The 20,784-nt window shown below is 45.0% G+C and overlaps 1 protein-coding gene and 1 non-coding gene across 2 annotated transcripts in view; one reads left to right on the top strand and one right to left on the bottom strand.

Moving 5' to 3' along the window:
* The window catches only part of LOC143401644 (uncharacterized), a 742,139-nt gene that overhangs the window by 636,127 nt on the left and 85,228 nt on the right, over positions 1-20,784 (top strand). The gene's annotated exons all lie outside the window — the stretch shown is intronic.
* Positions 6,498-6,570, bottom strand: Trnar-ccu (transfer RNA arginine (anticodon CCU)). The gene has a single exon. It is a non-coding gene; the product is annotated as a tRNA-Arg (tRNA).

Below are 20,784 nucleotides of genomic sequence, written 5' to 3'. Positions count from 1 at the left end.
GAAAACTAGACAGAAAGCTAATGTTTTAAATTCTTGATGTTAAAAAAAAAAAGAAAAGAAAAGACCATCTCCTTGAGATAGTGCCGCAGTCCGGCTGCAGCAAAATAACGGGGGTGGGGGGTGGGGGGGTGACGAACAACTTGTCTATGTTGATACAGCAGGAGTGGAAGCCCTTTATTGTAAGACAACAGAGGTATTTATACCTTCCACACAGCTTATCTTAATTAGCATAAACTAGATACAGCAGTCAACCAATAAGGAATCTCCACACTTAATGGCTCCCTGGGGTTACTTCACAAACCACTCCCTCTGGCATTTTGCCAGGCGCCATCCAGACTTGTTTACAGACTCTAACATTTCCCCCTTTTGTTTAATTTCAATAAGGACCATAGTGGTTTTTACACAAACACCACAAACAATCTGCTACAAGCAAAAGGGGAGGATACAAAATGCCATGATACCAAGCCAATTGATGGCTCCATGCAAGAAGCCCTTGGAAAAATTATACCAGCAACGACACTGTTAGCAAAGATACAGTTTGTTGTCTCAGTCCAGGTAAAGCAGTGTCTCAATAGATTAACTCACAGTCCAGGTAAATCACAGTCCAGTTAAGTTCTGCAGGCAGCTAGCTTAAATCACAGTCCAGGTAAATTCTGCAGGCAGCTAGCTTAATCTGAAGTCTCCTCCGGTTTTCAGCAACACTGGAAAATCTTCCACTTTCGTTTTCACCGGCACTGGGATGAAGGCTGGAACTCCGGATGGCTAAAGAAAATCCTGCAGAATTCCACTAAGAAAACAACCTTCTGAACAATTTAGTACATTATCTTAAGATTTTTTACATTTGAAACAAGCCTTAATAGTGCTCATTACTCATTAGCTTCCAGGTGTGGGAGAACCATTGTAGTTACTGGCCTTGGAAATGATCAAACTTCAGGGACGCCAGTAGCGTCTTCTGCCAGCTGTAGCATCCCAGGCAGCCCCAAATGGCCCTGGGGAGAGTCCCAGACTCAAACTGCTTCCGGGCACAGGGAGCAAGAGGCCCCGAGACTGTGCCTCTGGGTCAGGTTTGGGCTCTTGCAGTGGCCTCCCACTCCCCTGGTGGGGGGGGGGGAGAGCCGGCTGCTGCCACTTGAAAAGTCCTTGTTGCACCATGACCAGCTCCCGCACATGGCAGCCAGCAGCCGCTGCGACGATTCATGCACCCTCCGGTAACAAAAAATATTCAGTAATAGCCTTTTGCTGCAACTTTTTCCCTGATAATCCTTCTTCTTCTGAACTTTCTTTTTCTTCTGACTAGAGTTCCTGGGCTTCCATCAACACATGCCCTAATTGCTCTTGGTTCCACTGGGGTGCCATCTTTCCTTAGTAATTTACTTCTCACCCCTTCCATATTTTCATCACAAAGACAATACAACATTTCAAGACAAAACAAGACACAAACATACTGTATCAATCTTCTCCATTTTCTCAAAATGGCCATTTTTCCTCTCGCCCTATCTGCCTAGGGACAAGCAGATTGCTCCCATCCTATTTATGGATGGGCAGCTTTTTTTCATCACTTACCCCCAAGTGTCCCGGGGCTCCCCTTAATGGGCCACCATCTGTCGCAGTCCGGCTGCAGCAAAATAACGGGGGGGGGGGGGGGGGGGTGACGAACAACTTGGGTAGATTGATACAGCAGGAGTAGGAGCCCTTTATTGTAGGACAGGAGGGGTATATATACATTCCACACAACTTATCTTAATTAGCATAAACTAGATACAGCAGTCAACCAATAAGGAATCTCCACAGTTAATGGCTCGCTGGGGTTACTTCACAAACACTCCCTCTCGTATTTTGCCAGGTGCCATCCAGACTTGTTTACAGACTCTAACATTTCTCTGGCAAAATGCCAGGCGCCATCCTGACTAACAAGATAGGAATTTGGGAAAACTGGTGCTGAGTCTGAAAGGAAATGCCCAGGGCCATTTAAATGCAAAAGGCACTAGGAACAATTTCAAGGCCTAAGCAACACACCTCAAACCACATCCTTCTCACTTAAATAAATTCCACTGTTTACTCTTCCCTCCCTTTATCTTCCGTGGATTTTATTCTTCAAATTTGTGAGACAAGAACCCAGAAGAAAATTGGCGATATGGGGGATCTAGTCTCATCTCAAAATTCTGGTTTCTCCAACAATAATGTCATTACGGATGTCTGCAAGTTGTTTTCAGGGTGCTACATGATATTATGTTTAAAATATGGAAAAAAATGAATGCAATAAACAGGAAAATCCCTGAGTCTTTAACCAGCTTTGCAAAGAGATGAAGATCTGGTAGCAAGTTGTTGGTAGACCCTAGGCCAGAGGCCCAACTGTGGGGGTCCCAACAAATCAAGTCCAACTACTCACTCCAAAAAACAAAGGAGAAAAGTAATCACCTCCATCAGTAAGGCCCTACCTGGCCAATCCTGAGATACTGACCACCAGGACCACAACATGACCAAGACTCCTTGACCACACACCCTTCTGGTCCCTGTTCTATATAATCTGGGAGCTCATGTTGGCAGCCCAAAGACAGGACTCAAAACACTGGTCCCCTTGTCTTCCTGGTAGAGCTCTGCTGAGTCAAATTCTTTCCTGCTTTTCACCATTATTTTTTTTTCTTTAATTTTTGGGGTGAGTAGCCTGATTTGTGTGGACCCCAGAGTCAGACCTCTGACCTAGAGCTGCATTCCCGGGGGCAGTCTCAGTTCCCCTCTCCCTGCCAGGGTACTGTTCTGGTGACTGCAGGAGAGAATGATTCTGAAAAGGCCAACCAGAAAGGCAGGATGGAGTTAGTGCCTGTAGGTGTGGGCAATGACACAGGACCTCTAGGCAGCTCTCTGGGGATCTTGGGTCCTTGCTTAGCATCTGGACGGCCATCTTGAATGACAGCAGTCATTTTAAGGAAAACGTTTTGCTTTCCCACCCCAGGGCCTTTCTGAGAAAGGCTCACCACTCCCTCAGACCAACCCAGCTCTTAACCCCTGCATTAGGACCTGCCCCATAAAAGTCCCAGAACCCAAGCCTGTTTTGCCTCTCTCCACTATAGAGAGATAGACTTTATTTGTCAGCTCTGACAAGTAAACTCATGTGTGTCTCCATCTTTTATTTCTCACTTAGCCATCTCTCGTTCCTCGCTTTCCCTTCAGGCATAACACTGTGAAGGCAGGGTGTCGATGGACTTTGGGTTATGATGTCCTTGCAAGTCCTGAAAACACCTTAGTTACTCTTACCTTGGTGCCTCAGCCTTGTGGGGGAGGATCACAGCTGCAGGGGGACACACCTTAAATGGCATGTTTTCCCAGCAGGAAACTGACATAAGTTCTGAACGGAGACACATGCCAAGTGAAGGCAGAGATTCCAAGCTTCATCCCACTTTTAGTTACCCATTGGATATCTGAGGCTCAGATGAAGAGTCAGTACTTTTGGCAAAGGCAGCTTCAAAGTCCCTGTTATAGTCCTTGTATGAAAATCCTCAGTCTGTCTCTAGGAGTCATCTTGTTAGGCTAGCTAAGCAAAAATCCCCCTAGCTTTGATGTTCCTATGGGTGATTCCTCTAACGGGACCTAACTCATCATCAGCGATGACCTTCCTCACTTTGGGAGTTCAGCTCAGTTCCCCCCACGCCCGCTGCATTAGTGTATCAGCCTGCGCAATGACAAGGCCAACAGCCCATTGTCCTAAAAGACCTGTCAGCATGTTCACTTACAGACGCCACTTGCCTGCAGAAAGTTAAAGTGGATGCCCACATGCTCCCTACTGATGACCACTGCATTATCACACTCCCACCCTCCAAGGGCAACTCCAGACTGACTCCATCTGCTTCACATGCCATGTGGACATTTGAACTCGTTATAATCTCATGCTAATGACAAAACAGCCCTCAGGTTGTGGTGGCAGATCCAATCATGCCAGAGTTAGGGAAGAAAAGAGTGGAGCCCAGAGTCCTAGGCACCTCGTCCCTTCTCCTGGAGAGCTCTGAGGTCAGCCTACACCGACACCCGCACTACCCAGTCCTAGGAGAACCCAGACCCAGGCTGCAGGGACAAGTGCTTAGGAGTGAGGTGGCTCCCCTTCTCTGGTGGGTCCTGAATACAACTCCCTGCCTGTGCCCAGAACCGTTTGGTCATTTGTGAACTTTTCTGAGTGGGAAAGAGATCAGTGGAGAGGAGAAAACAAAGAGGCAAGATAGGGAAGAAAAAAGTCATTTTATCATTTTGTACAGCTGCTGCTGTTTCTCATTCTCTCCTGGCTTTAGGGGCACTCGGTCCTGGGAGGCGTGGGCAATTGCTGTGCAGTTTGTTACATCTGTCAGAAGCCCTGCTTTTACTGAGAAATCAGTTTCAATGCCTTGATATAAACATTGCTTGTCTTGATTTGCCTTGTTTGTTAGCCCCATCCCAGATGGTCAGCCAGAAGTCTACCCGCCACAAACACTCTCCATGCCTCCCTTCTGGCTTGTGAGGGCTAGATCTTACTTTTCTGTTTATTTTGCTCTTCTGGGGATTGAATACAATGAATGATGTGCTTCACCACCAAGCTACATTCCCATCCCTTTTAATTTTTAGTTTTGAGACAGTTTCACTAAATCTCCCAGGCTGAACTTGAACTTGCCTCATCCTCCCGAACGGCCAGGATCACAGGTTTGACCACTGCAATTAGCTTCTCTTTGGATTTTAGAAAAAACAAATATATAAGCAAATAAAAACTCTAAAAATAAATGTTACCAAAAACAAACAAACAAACAACAACAACAACAAAAACAGGCCATTTTCCAAAAAACATACAAGACGGTCTGGTGTTTATTTTGCCTAGTGTGTTGAGATGTTTAAGTAAACACTGATGCCAGGTAATTAACAGTTTTTTTTCAATATGTACCAAAATTGCAGCCCCTGAAGTGTAGTGGGTAAGTTGTGAATCTTATTGAAATCAGCGGGGTAAAATTATTATAAAGATGGATTTAGTTTTCAGAATCATTTTCTTGTGACACCAGGCTGAATGATTTCCTGATGAACTCAGATGCCATAGAGCACCTGCAGTCTAGAAGTGCACCTCTCCTTCACTCACTCGCTAGTGGAGCATACTGGGGATGAAGCCCAGGACCAGGTGCACAGGCACTGGCCACAACGTGACACCTCCAACCCACCAGCACTTCTTAAAAAAAAAAAAATGTGTTCATCAAGTGTATTTGACACCAAGTGGCTTGTAACTCAGTCTTAAAGGAGGCTACTTTCCATTCTCAAGAAGTTATTTTAGTAAGGGAATCCATGGCATCACTCTCTCCTAGTCATTAGAGGCATACGCTATGGTAAAGGGGTGCAAATGCAGGTTCGAAAAGGCACCTCTCACCTAGAGTGACGGCCAAAGGACACGTGAGATGGATTCCAGGGGCAGGGCTGGGCAGGAGGAAGGAAGGAAGCTTCGTGCAGATAAGGCATTTTCATAAAATCTGGGAGCATTTTCAGGAACAACCACGGTCCTGACTTAGAAGCAACAGGAAGTCACTCCTTCTGATTTTAGTGGGAATGAAGCGCTTCCCCCCATCCTGGTTCTTCAGCAATTTAAAGTCGATTTCTCAAACTCACTACTATAAATGGTGTCACACTGTTTCCGCCACACAAAGTCTATTTGGAGGAGTTCCTGTCTCGTGGGCACTATTAGTCATTCGACACAAGTGTGGTGTATGGACACTCCGTCGTCTTACTTTCCAATACAGACTGTCCATTCTACGGTCACTCGTGACCATCACGTTCGTCCTTCAGATGTCATCACTGGGGGATGTTTGTGGACAGCCCAATTCCAATGTGGGGTGATGAGTTGGGAGCCTCAGGAATCCTATCACGACGGGGCCACCTTCCTGGCCCCTGGGACAGCTGGCTCTGGCCCTGGGCCTCCGTGGGCTGGTGGCCCCCTGTAGTCGTGCCTCACTAGACACGTCATCACTGAGCAGGGATAGGGTCCACTCTGCTGGGCCCGAAATCCCCCATCAGAGGACTCCTGTCCCCGGGAGCTGAGACCCCCGTCTGTGAGTCTGGCAGGATCAACAGTCCGGCCTTCAGGCCTCGGTGACGGTCAGTCAGGACTAGTCGGAGGTGACTGGACTCAGGACCAGTCGGCCCGTTGGGAAGAGGTCCTCGGAGCAGGCTGACGGGGCAGCTCAGGGGGAGCCCTGCTGCCAGCCTCCAGCGGGGACAGTTGAGGACAGCTTCCGGTCTGGCTCTCGGAGGAGCTTCAGTCGAGGACAGCTTCCGGTCTGGCTCTCGGAGGAGCTTCAGTCGAGGACAGCTTCCGGTCTGGCTCTCGGAGGAGCTTTAGTTGAGGAGCTTCAGTCGAGGACTGGTGATTTGCCAGCAGCACTTCTCTGCACTCTGAGAAGAGGAGACAAAAGGGAAGCTCGAGTTCGTGTCTCGTTTCAGGTCAGTGCCGTTTGTTTTGGTAAAAGGACACTGACCACAACGGAAACCCCGCAGAGGGCAGGCCCTGGTGAGACTCGAACTCACCACCCCTGGCTCAGGAGACCAGCGCTCTCCCCGCTGAGCTACAGAGCCCAGGCGGGGGCGCCCCGTCCTCTGCCGGCCCTGGGAAGGCCTGCTGGTTTCTACGGTCTGACCTTCCGCCGGGTCCTCCCTCCCTGGTGGCTCTGTCGTCCCCACGGGCACTCCTCAGTCCTCCACCCTGCGGCCCGTGGCTCTCAGGAGGCGCGGACACTCCGGACTCGGCTCCTAACGCCGCCGGGGCACGGACTTCGGCCTCGGACTCCGGAGCGAGGCCCGGGGCCTGGTGGGAGGGGTGGGGCCCCGCGGGCGTCCGGACCCGCCCGAGCTCGGACCGGGACCAGGCGGCGAGGAAACCGGGGCCTTCGCTGAGACGCAGGTTGAAGGGGAAAGGAGCAGCGGGAGAGCTGCGGCCGGGTCCACCGAGAAGGGTCGTCCCGTCCCCTGTCCTCCACCGGCGTCGACCTGTTTCAGGATCAAAGCTGCGTCACGCAGAGCGGCCGCGCGCTCCTTCAGATTCTCCAAGACCCTAAACTCCCACCGCTTCGCCACGGAAGCGCCCATCGTCCGAGCACCAGAGAAGAGGGCCGCGGCGGCCCGAGGAGGGTCTCGAAGTTTCCACAAGTCAGTGCAGAGCAGACTCCATCCCGAGCTTAGGTGCAGGGGTCGCCTCTGTCTTCTAGTGCCTAAAGAAATGTGCACCTGGCCTCCATATCCGCGGCTCTGGGATTCCACCAACAGCTGTTGGGAAATATTGGGGGGAAAATCACATATAAACTGAATATGGACTTATTTTTTTTTTCTTGCCAGTGTCCCTTAAACAATACAGAACAGCAGGGACTTACATAGCATTGCATTATGTTAGGGGAAACCTAGAGATGATTTAAGGCTTGCAGGATAGATGCATGGGTTATTGGCAAATTCTATGGGGGTTTGTATAAGGGACTGGAGCATCTGCAGAGTTTCATATCTGCTGGAAGCTGCTGGAACCAATCCCAGTACATACCTAAAGACAAGTGTCAACTTCAGTGAAACACAGGTCTATTATGCTCAGAAGAATCACATGAACCTAATTTTTCTTTTGCTGTTTTATTTTATTTTAATTATTTTTAGTTTGAGACAGAGTCTCTTCAGTTCCATAGGGCTCCCCTAAGTCGCTGAAGCTGGCTTTGACTTGTGATCTTCCTGCCTCAGACTCCTGGGTCCCTGGGATTATAGGCACCAGTCACTGCACCAGGCGGGTGTCTTGCTTTTAATGCTCTTACAGAATCTCAGGGCTCTTTCTTCACTTGTGTGCTGAGATTAAGTTTTCTGATCCTTAAATGCATTCATTCAATTAAGTATTTACAAACACATGAGCCATTTGTGGACTGGATGCTATAGATGTTATTTCTCTGCCTCAAGATGTTCCCTCTAAGCCAAGTGCTGTGGACCACGCCTGGAATCCCAGGTAGGCCAAGGCAGGAGGATCACAAGTTTGAGGCCAGCCTGAGCAACTTAGAAACCCTATCTCAGAACTTAAAAAAATAATAAGGGGGTGGGGGTGGGTGTAACTCAGTGGGAGAGCACCCCTGGGTTCAATACCCATTGCTTCTACTGTTACCAAAAAATAATAATAATAATAATACATAGTTTAAAAAAAGCAGGGCATTCATTCAAATTCCTAACGTGCAAAGCATATGTAATGCAACACTTATCGTGCAAACATGCAATATTACAAGTGTTTTGGTGGCTACACCGAGCCTGCAAGCAACAACGATCTTGGAGGAATGCCAGCCCTGCTGTCTGTTCCTTGCACTTGAACACAATTCTTACTTCAGCAATCACTTCAGTGGGTGTTCTGAAAACACTTGTTAGAACAGATTCCAGGGCTGGGGCTGTAGCTCAGTGGCAGAGTGCTTGCTTCGCAGGTGTCAGGCACTGGGTTAGATCCTCAGCACCACATAAAAATAAATAAAATAAAGACATGCTGTCCATCTACAACTACAAATAAATTTTGAAAAAACAAAACAGAGTTCAACAGGCAAAGATCACATTGTCACCTGGTGAGGGTCCCAAGGAGGTCCCATAAGGGAGGTGATCTCAACTCAAGCCATGAGAGTCCTTGACATTGCAATGGACAGGAATTTAAGGGCCCTTAAAGAGCTGAGAAGCTATTCCAGCTCTCATTCATGTTGGCAAGTGGTCTGTTGACTACTGGGGCCAGGGGTTGGGGTGAGTGGGGGTGGTGGGGACGACTTACCAACACCCTGACCATTACAGCTTATGTTGACCAGGACATGAGAGTCACTGACATGGACAGGGGTTACCTACTGACCTATTAACCACTGCCACCTAGGGGCCATTCACTGACTTGTTGACCATTATCAGGAGGGAAAGATCTTTTTTCCCCTGTTGTCTTAGATATGTTCTGCTTTGTGAACTTGAACAGTACTATGTTGGGGTACCTGTGGATAAATTCTAATAATTGACTCAATGTGCTGTTTGTGATCAACATTTGTAGACTTCTAATCATGGCCACTGTGACATGGTCCCACAAGTCTCCTTTCCACCTCTCCTGGTGTCTTCTCTCCCACCTCACCACTCCCACCCTTGCTGCCTGCTGTTTGAATCTACAAGCTGTGTGGAGGCTCCTGATTTGTGCCCAGCCAGAGACTGCGGCATCTGGTGGCTCGTACGCGGGGAACGCCTGAAGCTTCGGGGTAAGTGAAATTGCTCGCCCCTGAGGGAAGGCAAGAGAATGGGTGACCATTTCAAAAAACAATGTGTTCTTTTGATTTATTTTGTTTTTGTTTCAAGCTGCCTATCCCTAGAAATTTCTCAGGCAAACTGGAAAAAATGGTTGACTAAAGACTTGAAGTTTGTCGGCCCTGAGGAAGAGAAAATTGATATAACGATTTTTTATTCTGTTTTTGTTTCATTCAGTTTCGGTTTTGTTTTGTATTATCTTATTGGGTTGTGTTATCTTTATAGTAGATTAAAACAAACTGAAAAGATGTTAAGTAAATTGTTAGAGGTTCAGAACATGGAGAAAGACATTTTAGATCAAGCAAAAGAGAAGGTCTCTCGAGCTAGTCAGACAGAGGAAGAAAATTTAAAGGAAAAGGGGTTGTTAGGAAAAAGGCCACAACAGGAGGCTGTTACTAACTCCGTTTTATCCCAAGAGGGTGTAATTCAACCAACAGCCCCACCGATAGAGACAGCTGAGTGGCCCTCAAACCCCGTAGTTGATAATTGGGATCCTGAGACAGGACCTCAAAGATCAGCATGCCCTGTACTTGAACAGGTAGGAGGGCAGTGAATTCACCGTACTTTAGATTTTAAGACAGTGAAGCAGTTAAAGGAGGCTGTAACAACCTATGGTCCCCAAGCTCCCTTCACGGTAAGCATGGTCGAGTCCATTACTAACTTGGACATGACGCCAGCAGATTGGGCTAGCATGTGTAAATCTGTGCTAAATGGAGGACGATATTTGTTATGGAAGGTTGCCAATGAGGAATTTTGCGCAGAGACAGCTAGGCAAAATGCAGCAGCCGGTTACCCTCAAAGAAATCTAGAAATGTTGCTAGGGAAAGGACCTTATGAGGGTCAGCGGCAACAAATTGAATATAATCTTGCTATATATGCACAAATTGCTGCAGATGCAGTTAGGGCATGGAAGACTTTATAAGGACATGGAGATTTACAAGGTCAGCTATCTAAGGTAATACAGAGAGCTAATGAACCTTACGCTGACTTTGTAGATAGGCTAATTCAAACGGCTGCCAAAATTTTTGGGGATACGGAACAAGCAATGCCATTAATAAAACAACTGGCTTATGACCAAGCAAATCGTTGCTGCAGAGAGGTTATTAGACCATGGAGACATGAAGATTTAAACATATATATTAAATTATGTAGAGATATTAATGAACAAGGGCAAGTCTTGGCAGCTGCAGTACAACAGGCTTTAGATGCCAGGCCAAAAACATGCTATAGTTGTGAACAAACAGGTATCAAAGAAATAGAATACCGGGTATTTGCCCACGATGCCGTAGAGGGAGACATTGGGCTAATGAATGCCGTTCTCAAACCACCATAGAGGGTACTCCCTTATCAAAAAACGGACAAGGACCAGGTATTTACCCACGATATCATGGAGAAAGGCATCAGGCTCCATTGCCAAAAAACGGACAAGGGGGCCCAATGCTCCGGGGCCCACAACCACAAATATACGGGGCAATGGAGGAACCCAGAAACACCATGGAGGAACCCACCAACACCATCAGGGTAGTGCCCAGGACACATTGTCCATTAAATCCCTCATCAGACAAACCCAAGGGAGCACAGGGTTGGACATCTGTGCCTCCGCCAGAGCAGTACTAACTCCAGAGATGGGAGTTCAAGTCATTCCCACAGGAATAAAAGGACCTCTTCCCCAAGGGACAGTAGGCTTATTATTAGGAAGTAGTTCATCTACATTAAAAGGACTTATGATAAGTCCTGGGGTAATTGATCCCGATTATGTAGGTGAAATAAAAATTATAGCTAGTTCTCCAAGAGGTATATCAGTAATTTCACCTGGAGATAAAATAGCACAGTTGTTAATAATACCCAGCCTACAAAATAAATTTCCTAGTCATAGTGTAAAAAGAGGTTCCAGGGGATTAGGCTCCACAGGTGTAGATTGGGCTATGTTGTCTTTAAATTTAGATTCTCACCCAATGCTAAAACTAAATATTCAAGGATACGACTTTAATGGGCTACTGGACACAGGTGCAGACCTTAGCATCATATCCAGTAAGGAATGGCCAAAACATTGGCCATTACAACAAGCCACTCAAACGCTTCGAGGCCTAGGAGTGGCAACTAATCCCCATAGAAGTGCAATGGTATTAGATTGGAAGGATCCTGAAGGATGTGAGGGAACTATACAGCCATATGTATTGGATCATCTTCCTATAAATTTATGGGGACGAGATGTCCTAGATCAATTAGGTTTGACATTAACAAATAACATCAATCCTAATGCTCCCACTATTAGGGCTAGACAAGGTTTTAGGAAAGAAAAAAGATTAGGAAAATAAGGACAAGATATAGCAGCACCAATTCAAATAGATCAAGGAACAGACAGACATGGGTTGGATTTTCAGAAAGGGCCACTGAGACAATAAAATTACTTGGAAATCAGAAAGACCAGTGTGGGTTCCTCAGTGGCCCCTGACTAAAGAAAAGATACAAGCAGCCCATGATCTGGTCAAACAACAATTAGCAGAAGGACATATACAACCTTCCATATCTCCCCATAATACTCCCATTTTTGTCATTAAAAAGAAATCTGGTAAATGGAGATTATTGCAAGATTTAAGAGCCATTAATAATGAGATGGTTATTATGGGACCTGCTCAATCAGGGATTTCTCAATTGTCTGCTTTGCCAGAAACCTGGCATGTTTTAGCCCTAGATATTAAAGATTTTTTTTTTCAATTCCAATTCATCCCTAGGATAGTCCACGTTTTGCATTTAATCATGAAGGTCCTGATCAGAGATATGAATGGAAAGTACTCCCTCAAGGGATGGCTAACAGTCCAACTATGTGTCAAATATATGTTAACAAAGCAATCCAGCCACTTAGAAATCAAAATCCTGAACTACAAATATTTCACTATATGGATGATGTATTATTAGCACACAAAGCTAAAATCACATTGCTAGAATGTTATGTCACACTTACAAACTTATTAAAAAATTATAATCTAGAGATAGCAATAGATAAAGTACAATTACATTTTCCAATTAATTATTTAGGAGTTCTATTATCCTCAACCATGGTCCGTCCACCAAAAATTCAAATACGAGTAGATCAACTCAAATCACTTAACGACTTTCAAAAGTTACTGGGAGACATAAATTGGATAAGGCCTTTTCTAGGCATACCAACAGGAGAGTTGGGACCTTTATTTGATATTCTAAAAGGTCCATCAGATCCAAACTCACCTCGCATGTTAACTCCTAAAGCAAGAAAGGCATTAAAAATTATTGAAACATATATGGAAAATATACATTTGGATAGAATTGATATAAGTTTGCCTTTATTATTTATTGTACTACCAACAAAAAATATTCCTACGGGAGTATTTTGGCAAGAAGGTCCATTATTGTGGATACATTTATCTTATTCTCCTAACACTATTCTTACTAGGTATCCTGAGGCTGTAGGACAATTAATACTCAAAGGAATAAAAGCAGCAAAGGGAGTGTTTGGAATTTCTCCCAATAAAATTATCACTCCATATACTATGGATCAAATTGATGAGTTAGCTAATGAGTTAAATACGTGGGCAATAATCATGTGTAAATCTAATGTTTCATTTGATAATCACTTACCATCTAATCCTTTGTTGTCTTTTGGGTCTTTGCATCCTGCAGTTTTTCCAAAAATGACAAGAAAAACCCCTATCATGAATGCTCCAAATATATTCACTAAATAATGGTACAGCAGCAGTAGTTACCCCTGATCAAACTTTTACATTTTTAGTACCCAAACAATCAGCTCAAAAGGTAGAGCTTAATGCAGTTTTACAAGTCTTTTTGATGTTTAAAGATTCTGTATTTAATTTATTTTCTGATAGTCAATATGTAGTTAATGCTATACTATCCCTTGAAGATGCTGGTAGGATTTCCCCTTCCTCTACTGTTTTCTCTTTTTTTTCCACTATACAAAGTCTGATCTGGGACAGAAAAGATCCATTCTTTATAGGACATATTAGGGCACATACAGGATTGCCTGGAGCCCTTAGTTTGGGCAATGATTTAGCAGATAAAACTACACATGTCATACATATTTTCTCTACACTAGAAGAAGCTACGAATTTTCATAAAAGATTCCATGTTAATGCTAATACTTTACAAAAGCGTTTTAAAATAACTAAGGAACAAGCCAGACATATAATAAAACAATGTCAAAATTGTGTGACCTTTTTACCACAAGTTAATCTTGGAGTCAATCCTAGAGGACTGATACCTAACCATATTTGGCAGATGGACGTCACACACTTGCCAGAATTTGGAAAATTAAAATATTTACATGTTACAGTTGATACCTCTTCTGGATTTTTGATGGGCTCCCTTCATGCCGGAGAAAAAACTAAAGATGTTATAGCTCATTGCTTACAAAATTTTGCCACTGTGGGCATTCCTAAACAGTTAAAAACCGATAACAGTCCTGGCTATACCTCTACCTCTTTTAAACAATTTTGCTCATCATTTGGCATTACGCATATAACAGGAATCCCATACAATCCACAGGGACAAGGCATAGTTGAAAGAGCTCATCAAACTATTAAAACGTACTTATTAAAGCAAAAAGAGGGAATTGGAAAGATAAACTTAAAATAACGCTTTTTACTCTAAACTTTTAAAATTTGGATTCATCAGGACTTAGTGCTGCAGAAAGGCATATGTATCCAAAAAATGTACATAAGCCTAAAGTACTTTGGAAAGATATTCTAACAGGACAATGGAAAGGTTCTGACCCAGTGATTGTCTGGAGTCGGGGCTCTGTTTGTGTTTTTCCACAGGGAGAATAGCAACCAATTTGAATTCCAGAAAGACTAACTAAAACGATTTCTACAGATGGAAAAGAAGATGATTTGACTCAGATCCATAACAGCTGATATCCAGAATTCCAGCTTGGCCATTCATCTGCGACAGTGATTAACAAGGATGCTTTTTTTCAATATCTATCTTATTATTGCATTTTTCCACATCATAAGGTTCTATTTTTATTTTTTGAGCTCATACAAACCTAGGTTAATGTTTGTTAGAGTCTGTAAACAAGTCTGGATGGCGCCTGGCAAAATGCCAGAGGGAGTGGTTTGTGAAGTAACAAAAGCAAGCCATTAAGTGTGGAGATTCCTTATTGGTTGACTACTGTATCTATTTTATGCTAATTAGATAAGCTGTGTAAAATGTTTAAATACCACTCCTGTCCTACAATAAACGGCTCCTATTCCTGCTGCATCAACGTACACAAGTCATTCGTCACCCCCCGGATATTTTGCCCAACCAGCCGGGCTGCGGCAAATGTTTTTCTGATCAGTTTTATTTTTTGACTGTGGAGTTTTTAAACATTGCAATGGAGATTTCACCTAGGTAAAGCTACAAGGCCTTTATTATTATCTTATGTGTTGTACGTTTGTTTGCACATTTGTGTTTTGTGTTGTATGTCTGTGTGTGCGTATGTCCATATTTCATATATGAGGAGCGCTCATGAGAAAATGGATCCGAATTATTTTTTTTTATTCACGTGATTTAAATGGTTAATTTAAATTAGGTAAACAGCTGTTAAGGATTGTTTTTAAAGGTGTTTAACAGATCTGCTTGTTTACTAATTTAAATTAGGTAAACGGCTGTTAAGGATTGTTTTTAAAGGAAGTTAACAGATCTGTTTGTTTACTTTCACCTTTCCTTTTCATTATATTTAATAATTCTTTTCAGGATAATGTCTCTTTAGCATCATTGCCAGAATTCCTATCTTCATCCCAGTGCCAGTGAAGACAAATTACAGCTTCTATGATAGCTATCACAGTAAACTGTATAAACTGATGCATCAATGAATATAACTCAACAAGTAATGCTCAATCAAGGAGTCAACTTACTTTGGGAGGAAAACAGACTTTGGGAGGAGATGGACATATTGATAGATTCCTCCACTTTGAACTGCTTACAGAACTTGCCTGGACTATGTAACTATCGTTTGGTACAGCGAATTGTGGTAATGCTGGCATATCTTTACTGATGGTGTCACCAGTGATGCAATTTTAACAAAGGAACTGTCAATTGGCTTGGTGTCGTGGTATTTCTGTATCCTCCTCCCTTCTGCTAGTGATGGTCTAAATTTGGGGGCCAATGGCTATATGCTGGACCGGTAGTCAGTGACGGGTATGATCCAATTGTAGTGGTATCAACCTAAGACAGGAGGCTGACGCCCAAAGGTCAATTTTCCAATGACGGGTAAGAACCATATGTTGAATTGGACAACCTACCAGGCACGGTCCTTAAGCCACATTAACCTCACTCCCCCACTGGCACCAAGGCCAAATTTGGGGGCCAACAGAGGTGAGGCAAAGAACCTCACCCCCCACTGGTGCATAGACCTATCCACAAGTATGGCTGTATGCTGGACCGGTAGTCAGTGACGGGTATGATCCAGTTGCAGTGGTATCAACCTAAGACAGGAGGCTGACACTTAAAGGTCAGTTTTCCAATGACGGGTAAGAACCATATGTTGAATTGGACAGCCTACCAGGCACGGTCCTTAAGCCACATTGCTTGTTGTTTAATTAATCAGAAGTGGGGAGATGCTGGGAGCCATCAGCCAAGTAGGTATGAGAATTTCCTTGTCAGCGTACCCCCATGTTTCTTTAGTGGAAGGACTCATGGAAATAGGACATTTTGCAGCTACATTGCATGTAAGGTGACCTTGCTCAAGGACCAGGGCGGATCTGTGTTTAGGGTGTTCCCGGTTTAGCATAATATGAGATTAGGGTGTTCCCTGTTTAGAATAGGGCGTATCCTGCTACCTGAGTTCCTCTTGAGTTCTTAGGGTCAGACAGTATATTTTGGAACATGGAAGCCCAGTGGGGTGTGGATTTGGGCAGAGAACGTGGATTTCCCCAGAACATGTTTGTAGACGGCCGGTGTGAGTTCGGGAATAAAGAATTGCTGTTTGAATCTACAAGCTGTGTGGAGGCTCGTGATTTGTGCCCAGCCAGAGACTGCGGCAGCTGCCCTCTCTTCTGCTCTTTTCCTCTCCTTCTTCTTTCCTTCCCTTCCCTGTTCTCCCTCCCACTCACCTACCTAACCCCCTTCACTTCTCTCTGCCTGAGGGAGAAGGGATGTGTGGTTTGGATACAGGATGTGGTTATCATACCACACATATGACAGATATGACAGGTGGAAGGAACAGCAGCCATGCCACTTTGTCTTGGTCTAAAATATTTGCAGAGTAAAAAAATAAATTAAAATTTAATGTCTCCTGCTTTGGTTAAGGTGAGAGGTATTGGCCCAATCTCTACCGTCCATTCTCTCGCGTTGTAACACTTTCATTTACTACCCCAAGTTAATGGCTTTCAGAAGCTTATCATTTCCTGCTGTTCTACCCAGTGCTGCAAGACCCAGTACTATTTTCTGATCCCAGAGAACTTGGAGGACTCGGTGGAGATGCTTTGAACATTTCATTTCTCACATGCTCCTGTGGGGCAGGGTCAGGCAGGACACAATGGAAGGCCACAGGGCACCCGCAAGCAGGGGAAGCTGCAGGACAGGCTGCTTGTCCCCTGTTCAGGTGGAACTCTTCAGATGTCTATGGGGACACTCTTCCCTCAAAACCTGGGCCTCAGCTAAGGATGGGAGGCAATGGAAGTGCCAGCTCCCCTACCCATTGCCTTCCTTGTCAGAGTCTTCAGGACCCTTGATGTCTCACTGTCTGATCAACTAGCTGTCCTAGGCCCTGACTCATGTCCACCCTGACACCTGCAGAAAGGCCATCACAAACAGCAATTGCAGAAGCCTGTCTGGTGCCCAATGATCAGAAGTCAATTGGGCTTTTGCTCTTGTTTTCTGCTTCTTGGTCTTCAAATAGAGAACTTGAAATGCCGTTTTAAAGTCAAGGTTGTGCAGTAGAAAACACGAGCCTCTTCATCAGACGTGTGATGGAATCCAAGCTCTATCACTTGCAAAAGTGGGATGTGTCATGTTTCATACTATTTTTACCACTTTCTTCTGTAAATTTAAGGGGAAATTCCTGTAAGAACCAAATGAAGGAAGTAAAGAGTGCTGCAGTCTGGCTGGGCACAAAAATAACCGGGAGGTCACGAGCCACTTGTAGGTTCAAACAGGAACTACTTGATTGCCCGAACCCCACGGGAACTCTCCAGAACTCCACGGGAACTCCACGGAAACTCCGCGAGAACCAATGGGAACTCCACAGGTACTCCGCGAGAACTCAAAATTAGCGGGCACCCTAGGTAGCAGGAGCCACCCCATTGCTGGACAGCAGAAGTCCACATACACAACTGAATACACAGCTTGTTCCAATCCAGCATCACCCAGTTACAGCAATCCGTCACCATCCTAATAATTATACACAGCTTAACTTAATCACCATCATCCCAATGGCTCGCTGGCATCACCTCCCAACCACTCCTTCTGGCAAAATGCCAGGCGCCATCCCGACTTGGCTGTGGCTCTCAACAAAGGAGAGGAGAGGTGGCTCAATAGCCACACAGGTTTATTCAGGACAAACCTGCGGAGGGGGCCCAGTGGAGACTGACACATCTACTTACAGCCTGGGGTAGTTATGAGTGAGGGCGGAGGGAACTTTTGTAATTAGCTGTTGCTGGGGGTGGTCAGGGAAGGGTCCTTGGTGTCATCTTCATAATGAACCCTGTGTTTGCAGGATTCCAGTCTCATATAGCAATTTCCTTTCTTTGTGTGATAATGGCATAATGTCTGGGATTTAAGGTCAGGCTGAATCAGAGTGACATTGAGATGATGGGAAGATGGAGGATGTTTTCAAAGTGGTATTGCCTGTGTCAAGGTCTTCCTAACCTTCCTGCCTTTTTCCTTTTATTTGATGAGAAAGGGATCAGAGGAGAAAGGCAGTGATGCCTCTTAGGCTGCTTCCTGCTGAGGGGGTGTCTGCTGAGTATTCCTGTAGGTGCTGCTATGGAGCAGTCCTAATGGAGCTCAGCAGGAGGGTATTCTGGACTCTTTAACAAGTCGGGGCACTGATAGTCCTCTGTAAAGAAAGGAGATGAACAGCCCAGACAGGGAGGACCCAACAGAAAGGCCCATAATGATAGGCAGAATTGAGAAGAGAAAGAGGCTGGACAAGTTCCTGTCCAGTAGGTGGGTAAGCAGATGTAAGCATTATTTTTGCATTGGAAGGAGATTTCCTGATTATAGTTCAACCAGCCAAAGAAGTGATAGGAGACAATGTGCTTTAGCTGGAGGTAGGGTCTTGAAGCAAAATTTGGGGGCAATGTGGTGGGTGGCCACTATGGGCTTGGCGGTATCTGACATTGTGGTTGACACCTCAGGGAGGAGTGCCCCTGGGGTGATGGGAGGGGAGCAAAGTCAATCTGGTAAAGGAGACACAGGAGTGTGGGGAGCTTGGTGGGATTAGAATGAATGGAGGCCTTGAGTGAGGTTAGGACATCCCTGCCAAGAAGAGGAGCTGGGCATCCAGATGTGAGGGGACCTTCCAGTAGGCAACCAATAACAAATGAAACAAGCGTTAGCCTGGGTTTTAATCTGGGGTCGGGGGATCCTGTTCTCCCAGGTTCCCATTTCTATCTGCCTACAGATAAACTGTCTCCAGCCTCAATCCTCCCTCTAAAGAAGTCCTTGACTGTGGTCAGGGGTGAGGGGGTAATGATCACTCTGGGCTTTGGCTGTGGAAGCCTGGGAAACCCTCCATTGGGTCTATCTAGGGGACCTCGGTACAAGTTGGGAGGCAGACCCACATGACAGGGCTTAAGACGGGCAGCCAGCCTACTGGTCCCTGTTAAGTAGCAGCAGCTGAGTAGCAGAGAGGTGGCCAGAGTGGGCTGGAGCACACAGCCCATGGAGCCTTCCAGGCAGGCACCAAGGCCCTGCAGTGCTGCAAGCTAGGGTGGGCCTACCTGTCCAACTTTGGTAGCCAGGCCTGGGCACCGTGCTGATGCCTGCTGCAGAAGCCCCTGCACCAAGCACTGCAGCTCTGAACCTGCAGGCCTAGACCCTCCCATGACCTCCCCCACTTCCCAGGACCTGCCACCAGAAAATGGAAAAGGGCCAGATCTGAAAGGAAGTGGACTGGAGAATTAGCCAATAGTGTTAGGATATTTCCAGACCCCAATTAGCATAAATTTGGACCAATAGCATTGGTATTTTTTCCAAACCATAATTAGCATAAGTTTAGACCAATGGTCATTAACCAAGCTCTACATAAACCCCTAGACCAGACCACTAGTCTGAGAAAACCTAGTGAGGTTTTTTTGATGTACTGCAAGGGTTTCTATTCAATAAGTCTCTGCCTTTAGCATTCATTCATTATAATCTGTGGGTTTCAGTATTTGGCTTCAGAGGGGAGAACCTTGAAATTAGGAGAAATTGGTGTTGAGCTCCTGCAGCATTGGAGGGGCTAGCCTGTCATTTAGAATCTTTAATGCTTTTTGGCTGCAGAGGCCTGCAACTTTATACAGACAGAAGTGGAAAGTGAGTTTCATTTGGGAACTCTGGTTTCACATGGGTCATATTTCTAAGACCATCTAAGGTTTGTGGACTCTGGGCATCTGGTGCATCACTGTGCTCCAGAGGACCATGATGGTGGTTGGCAGGTGGCTAGGCAAGGTGTAAATGAGGGAGGGAGAGTGGCAAGACCAAAAAAGAAGAAAAGCAGCAAAGCAGTATTTTCTGCAGATAATTAGCACAAAAAGTGACCAGTGTTATCAGCCAGTCTAGAAGACCTCAAGGATAGTAACCTATTGGAGTGTAGGGTGTGGTCTGACATGTCACAAATTTGTGAGCAGAGGTTCTTTAAGGCTTCAGAAACATGAGTAGGGTTCTAGAAACACAACATTTAATTTTTTTTTTTTTAAAGAAAGAGTGAGAGAGAGAGAGAATTTTTTAATATTTATTTTTAGTATTTGGCGGACACAACATCTTTGTCTGTATGTGGTTTTGAGGATCGAACCCGGGCCGCACGCATGCCAGGCAAGCGAGCTACCGCTTGAGCCACATCCCCAGCCCACAACATTTAATTTTTATAATGGCACAGGTGTTCCCTTGAACTCTGGAATGCTATCAGATTTTGCTTTTATACCAATATGAGGGGATAAATACTAGAACTAGTTATCACCAGTGAAAAGTAAATTTATGTATATAGTAGGTTCAGAAAATTTGTAGGTCTCAAACTGAATTAGAACAAACTTGTGACTCTGGAAATGTCTTTTGTAATACTTCCTTTACAACCTCCCAGTTTTACTTGTGGGAGGATTGACCCAAGTGTATATTTTGAATTACATTATAGGAGTTGTTACCTTTTTCTTAAATATCCATGAGTGACTGTTTTGGTCATACTCTCCAGCCAGATGTTTAACCAAGTTGCTCAAAAATCACTCTTTTTCCTATCTACTATTAGGGTCAGCTGTGTGAGAAAACTCTTGACTCATTAAGTTTTTCTCTATCAGTTGTGCCATCTGCTAGGAAAAAGTTCAGGGTGTTGCTGACCATATGTGGCTT

This window comes from Callospermophilus lateralis, chromosome 6, assembly GCF_048772815.1.
Source record: "Callospermophilus lateralis isolate mCalLat2 chromosome 6, mCalLat2.hap1, whole genome shotgun sequence".
NCBI lineage: Eukaryota > Metazoa > Chordata > Mammalia > Rodentia > Sciuridae > Callospermophilus > Callospermophilus lateralis.
This window is presented reverse-complemented; position numbering and strand designations above follow the sequence as displayed.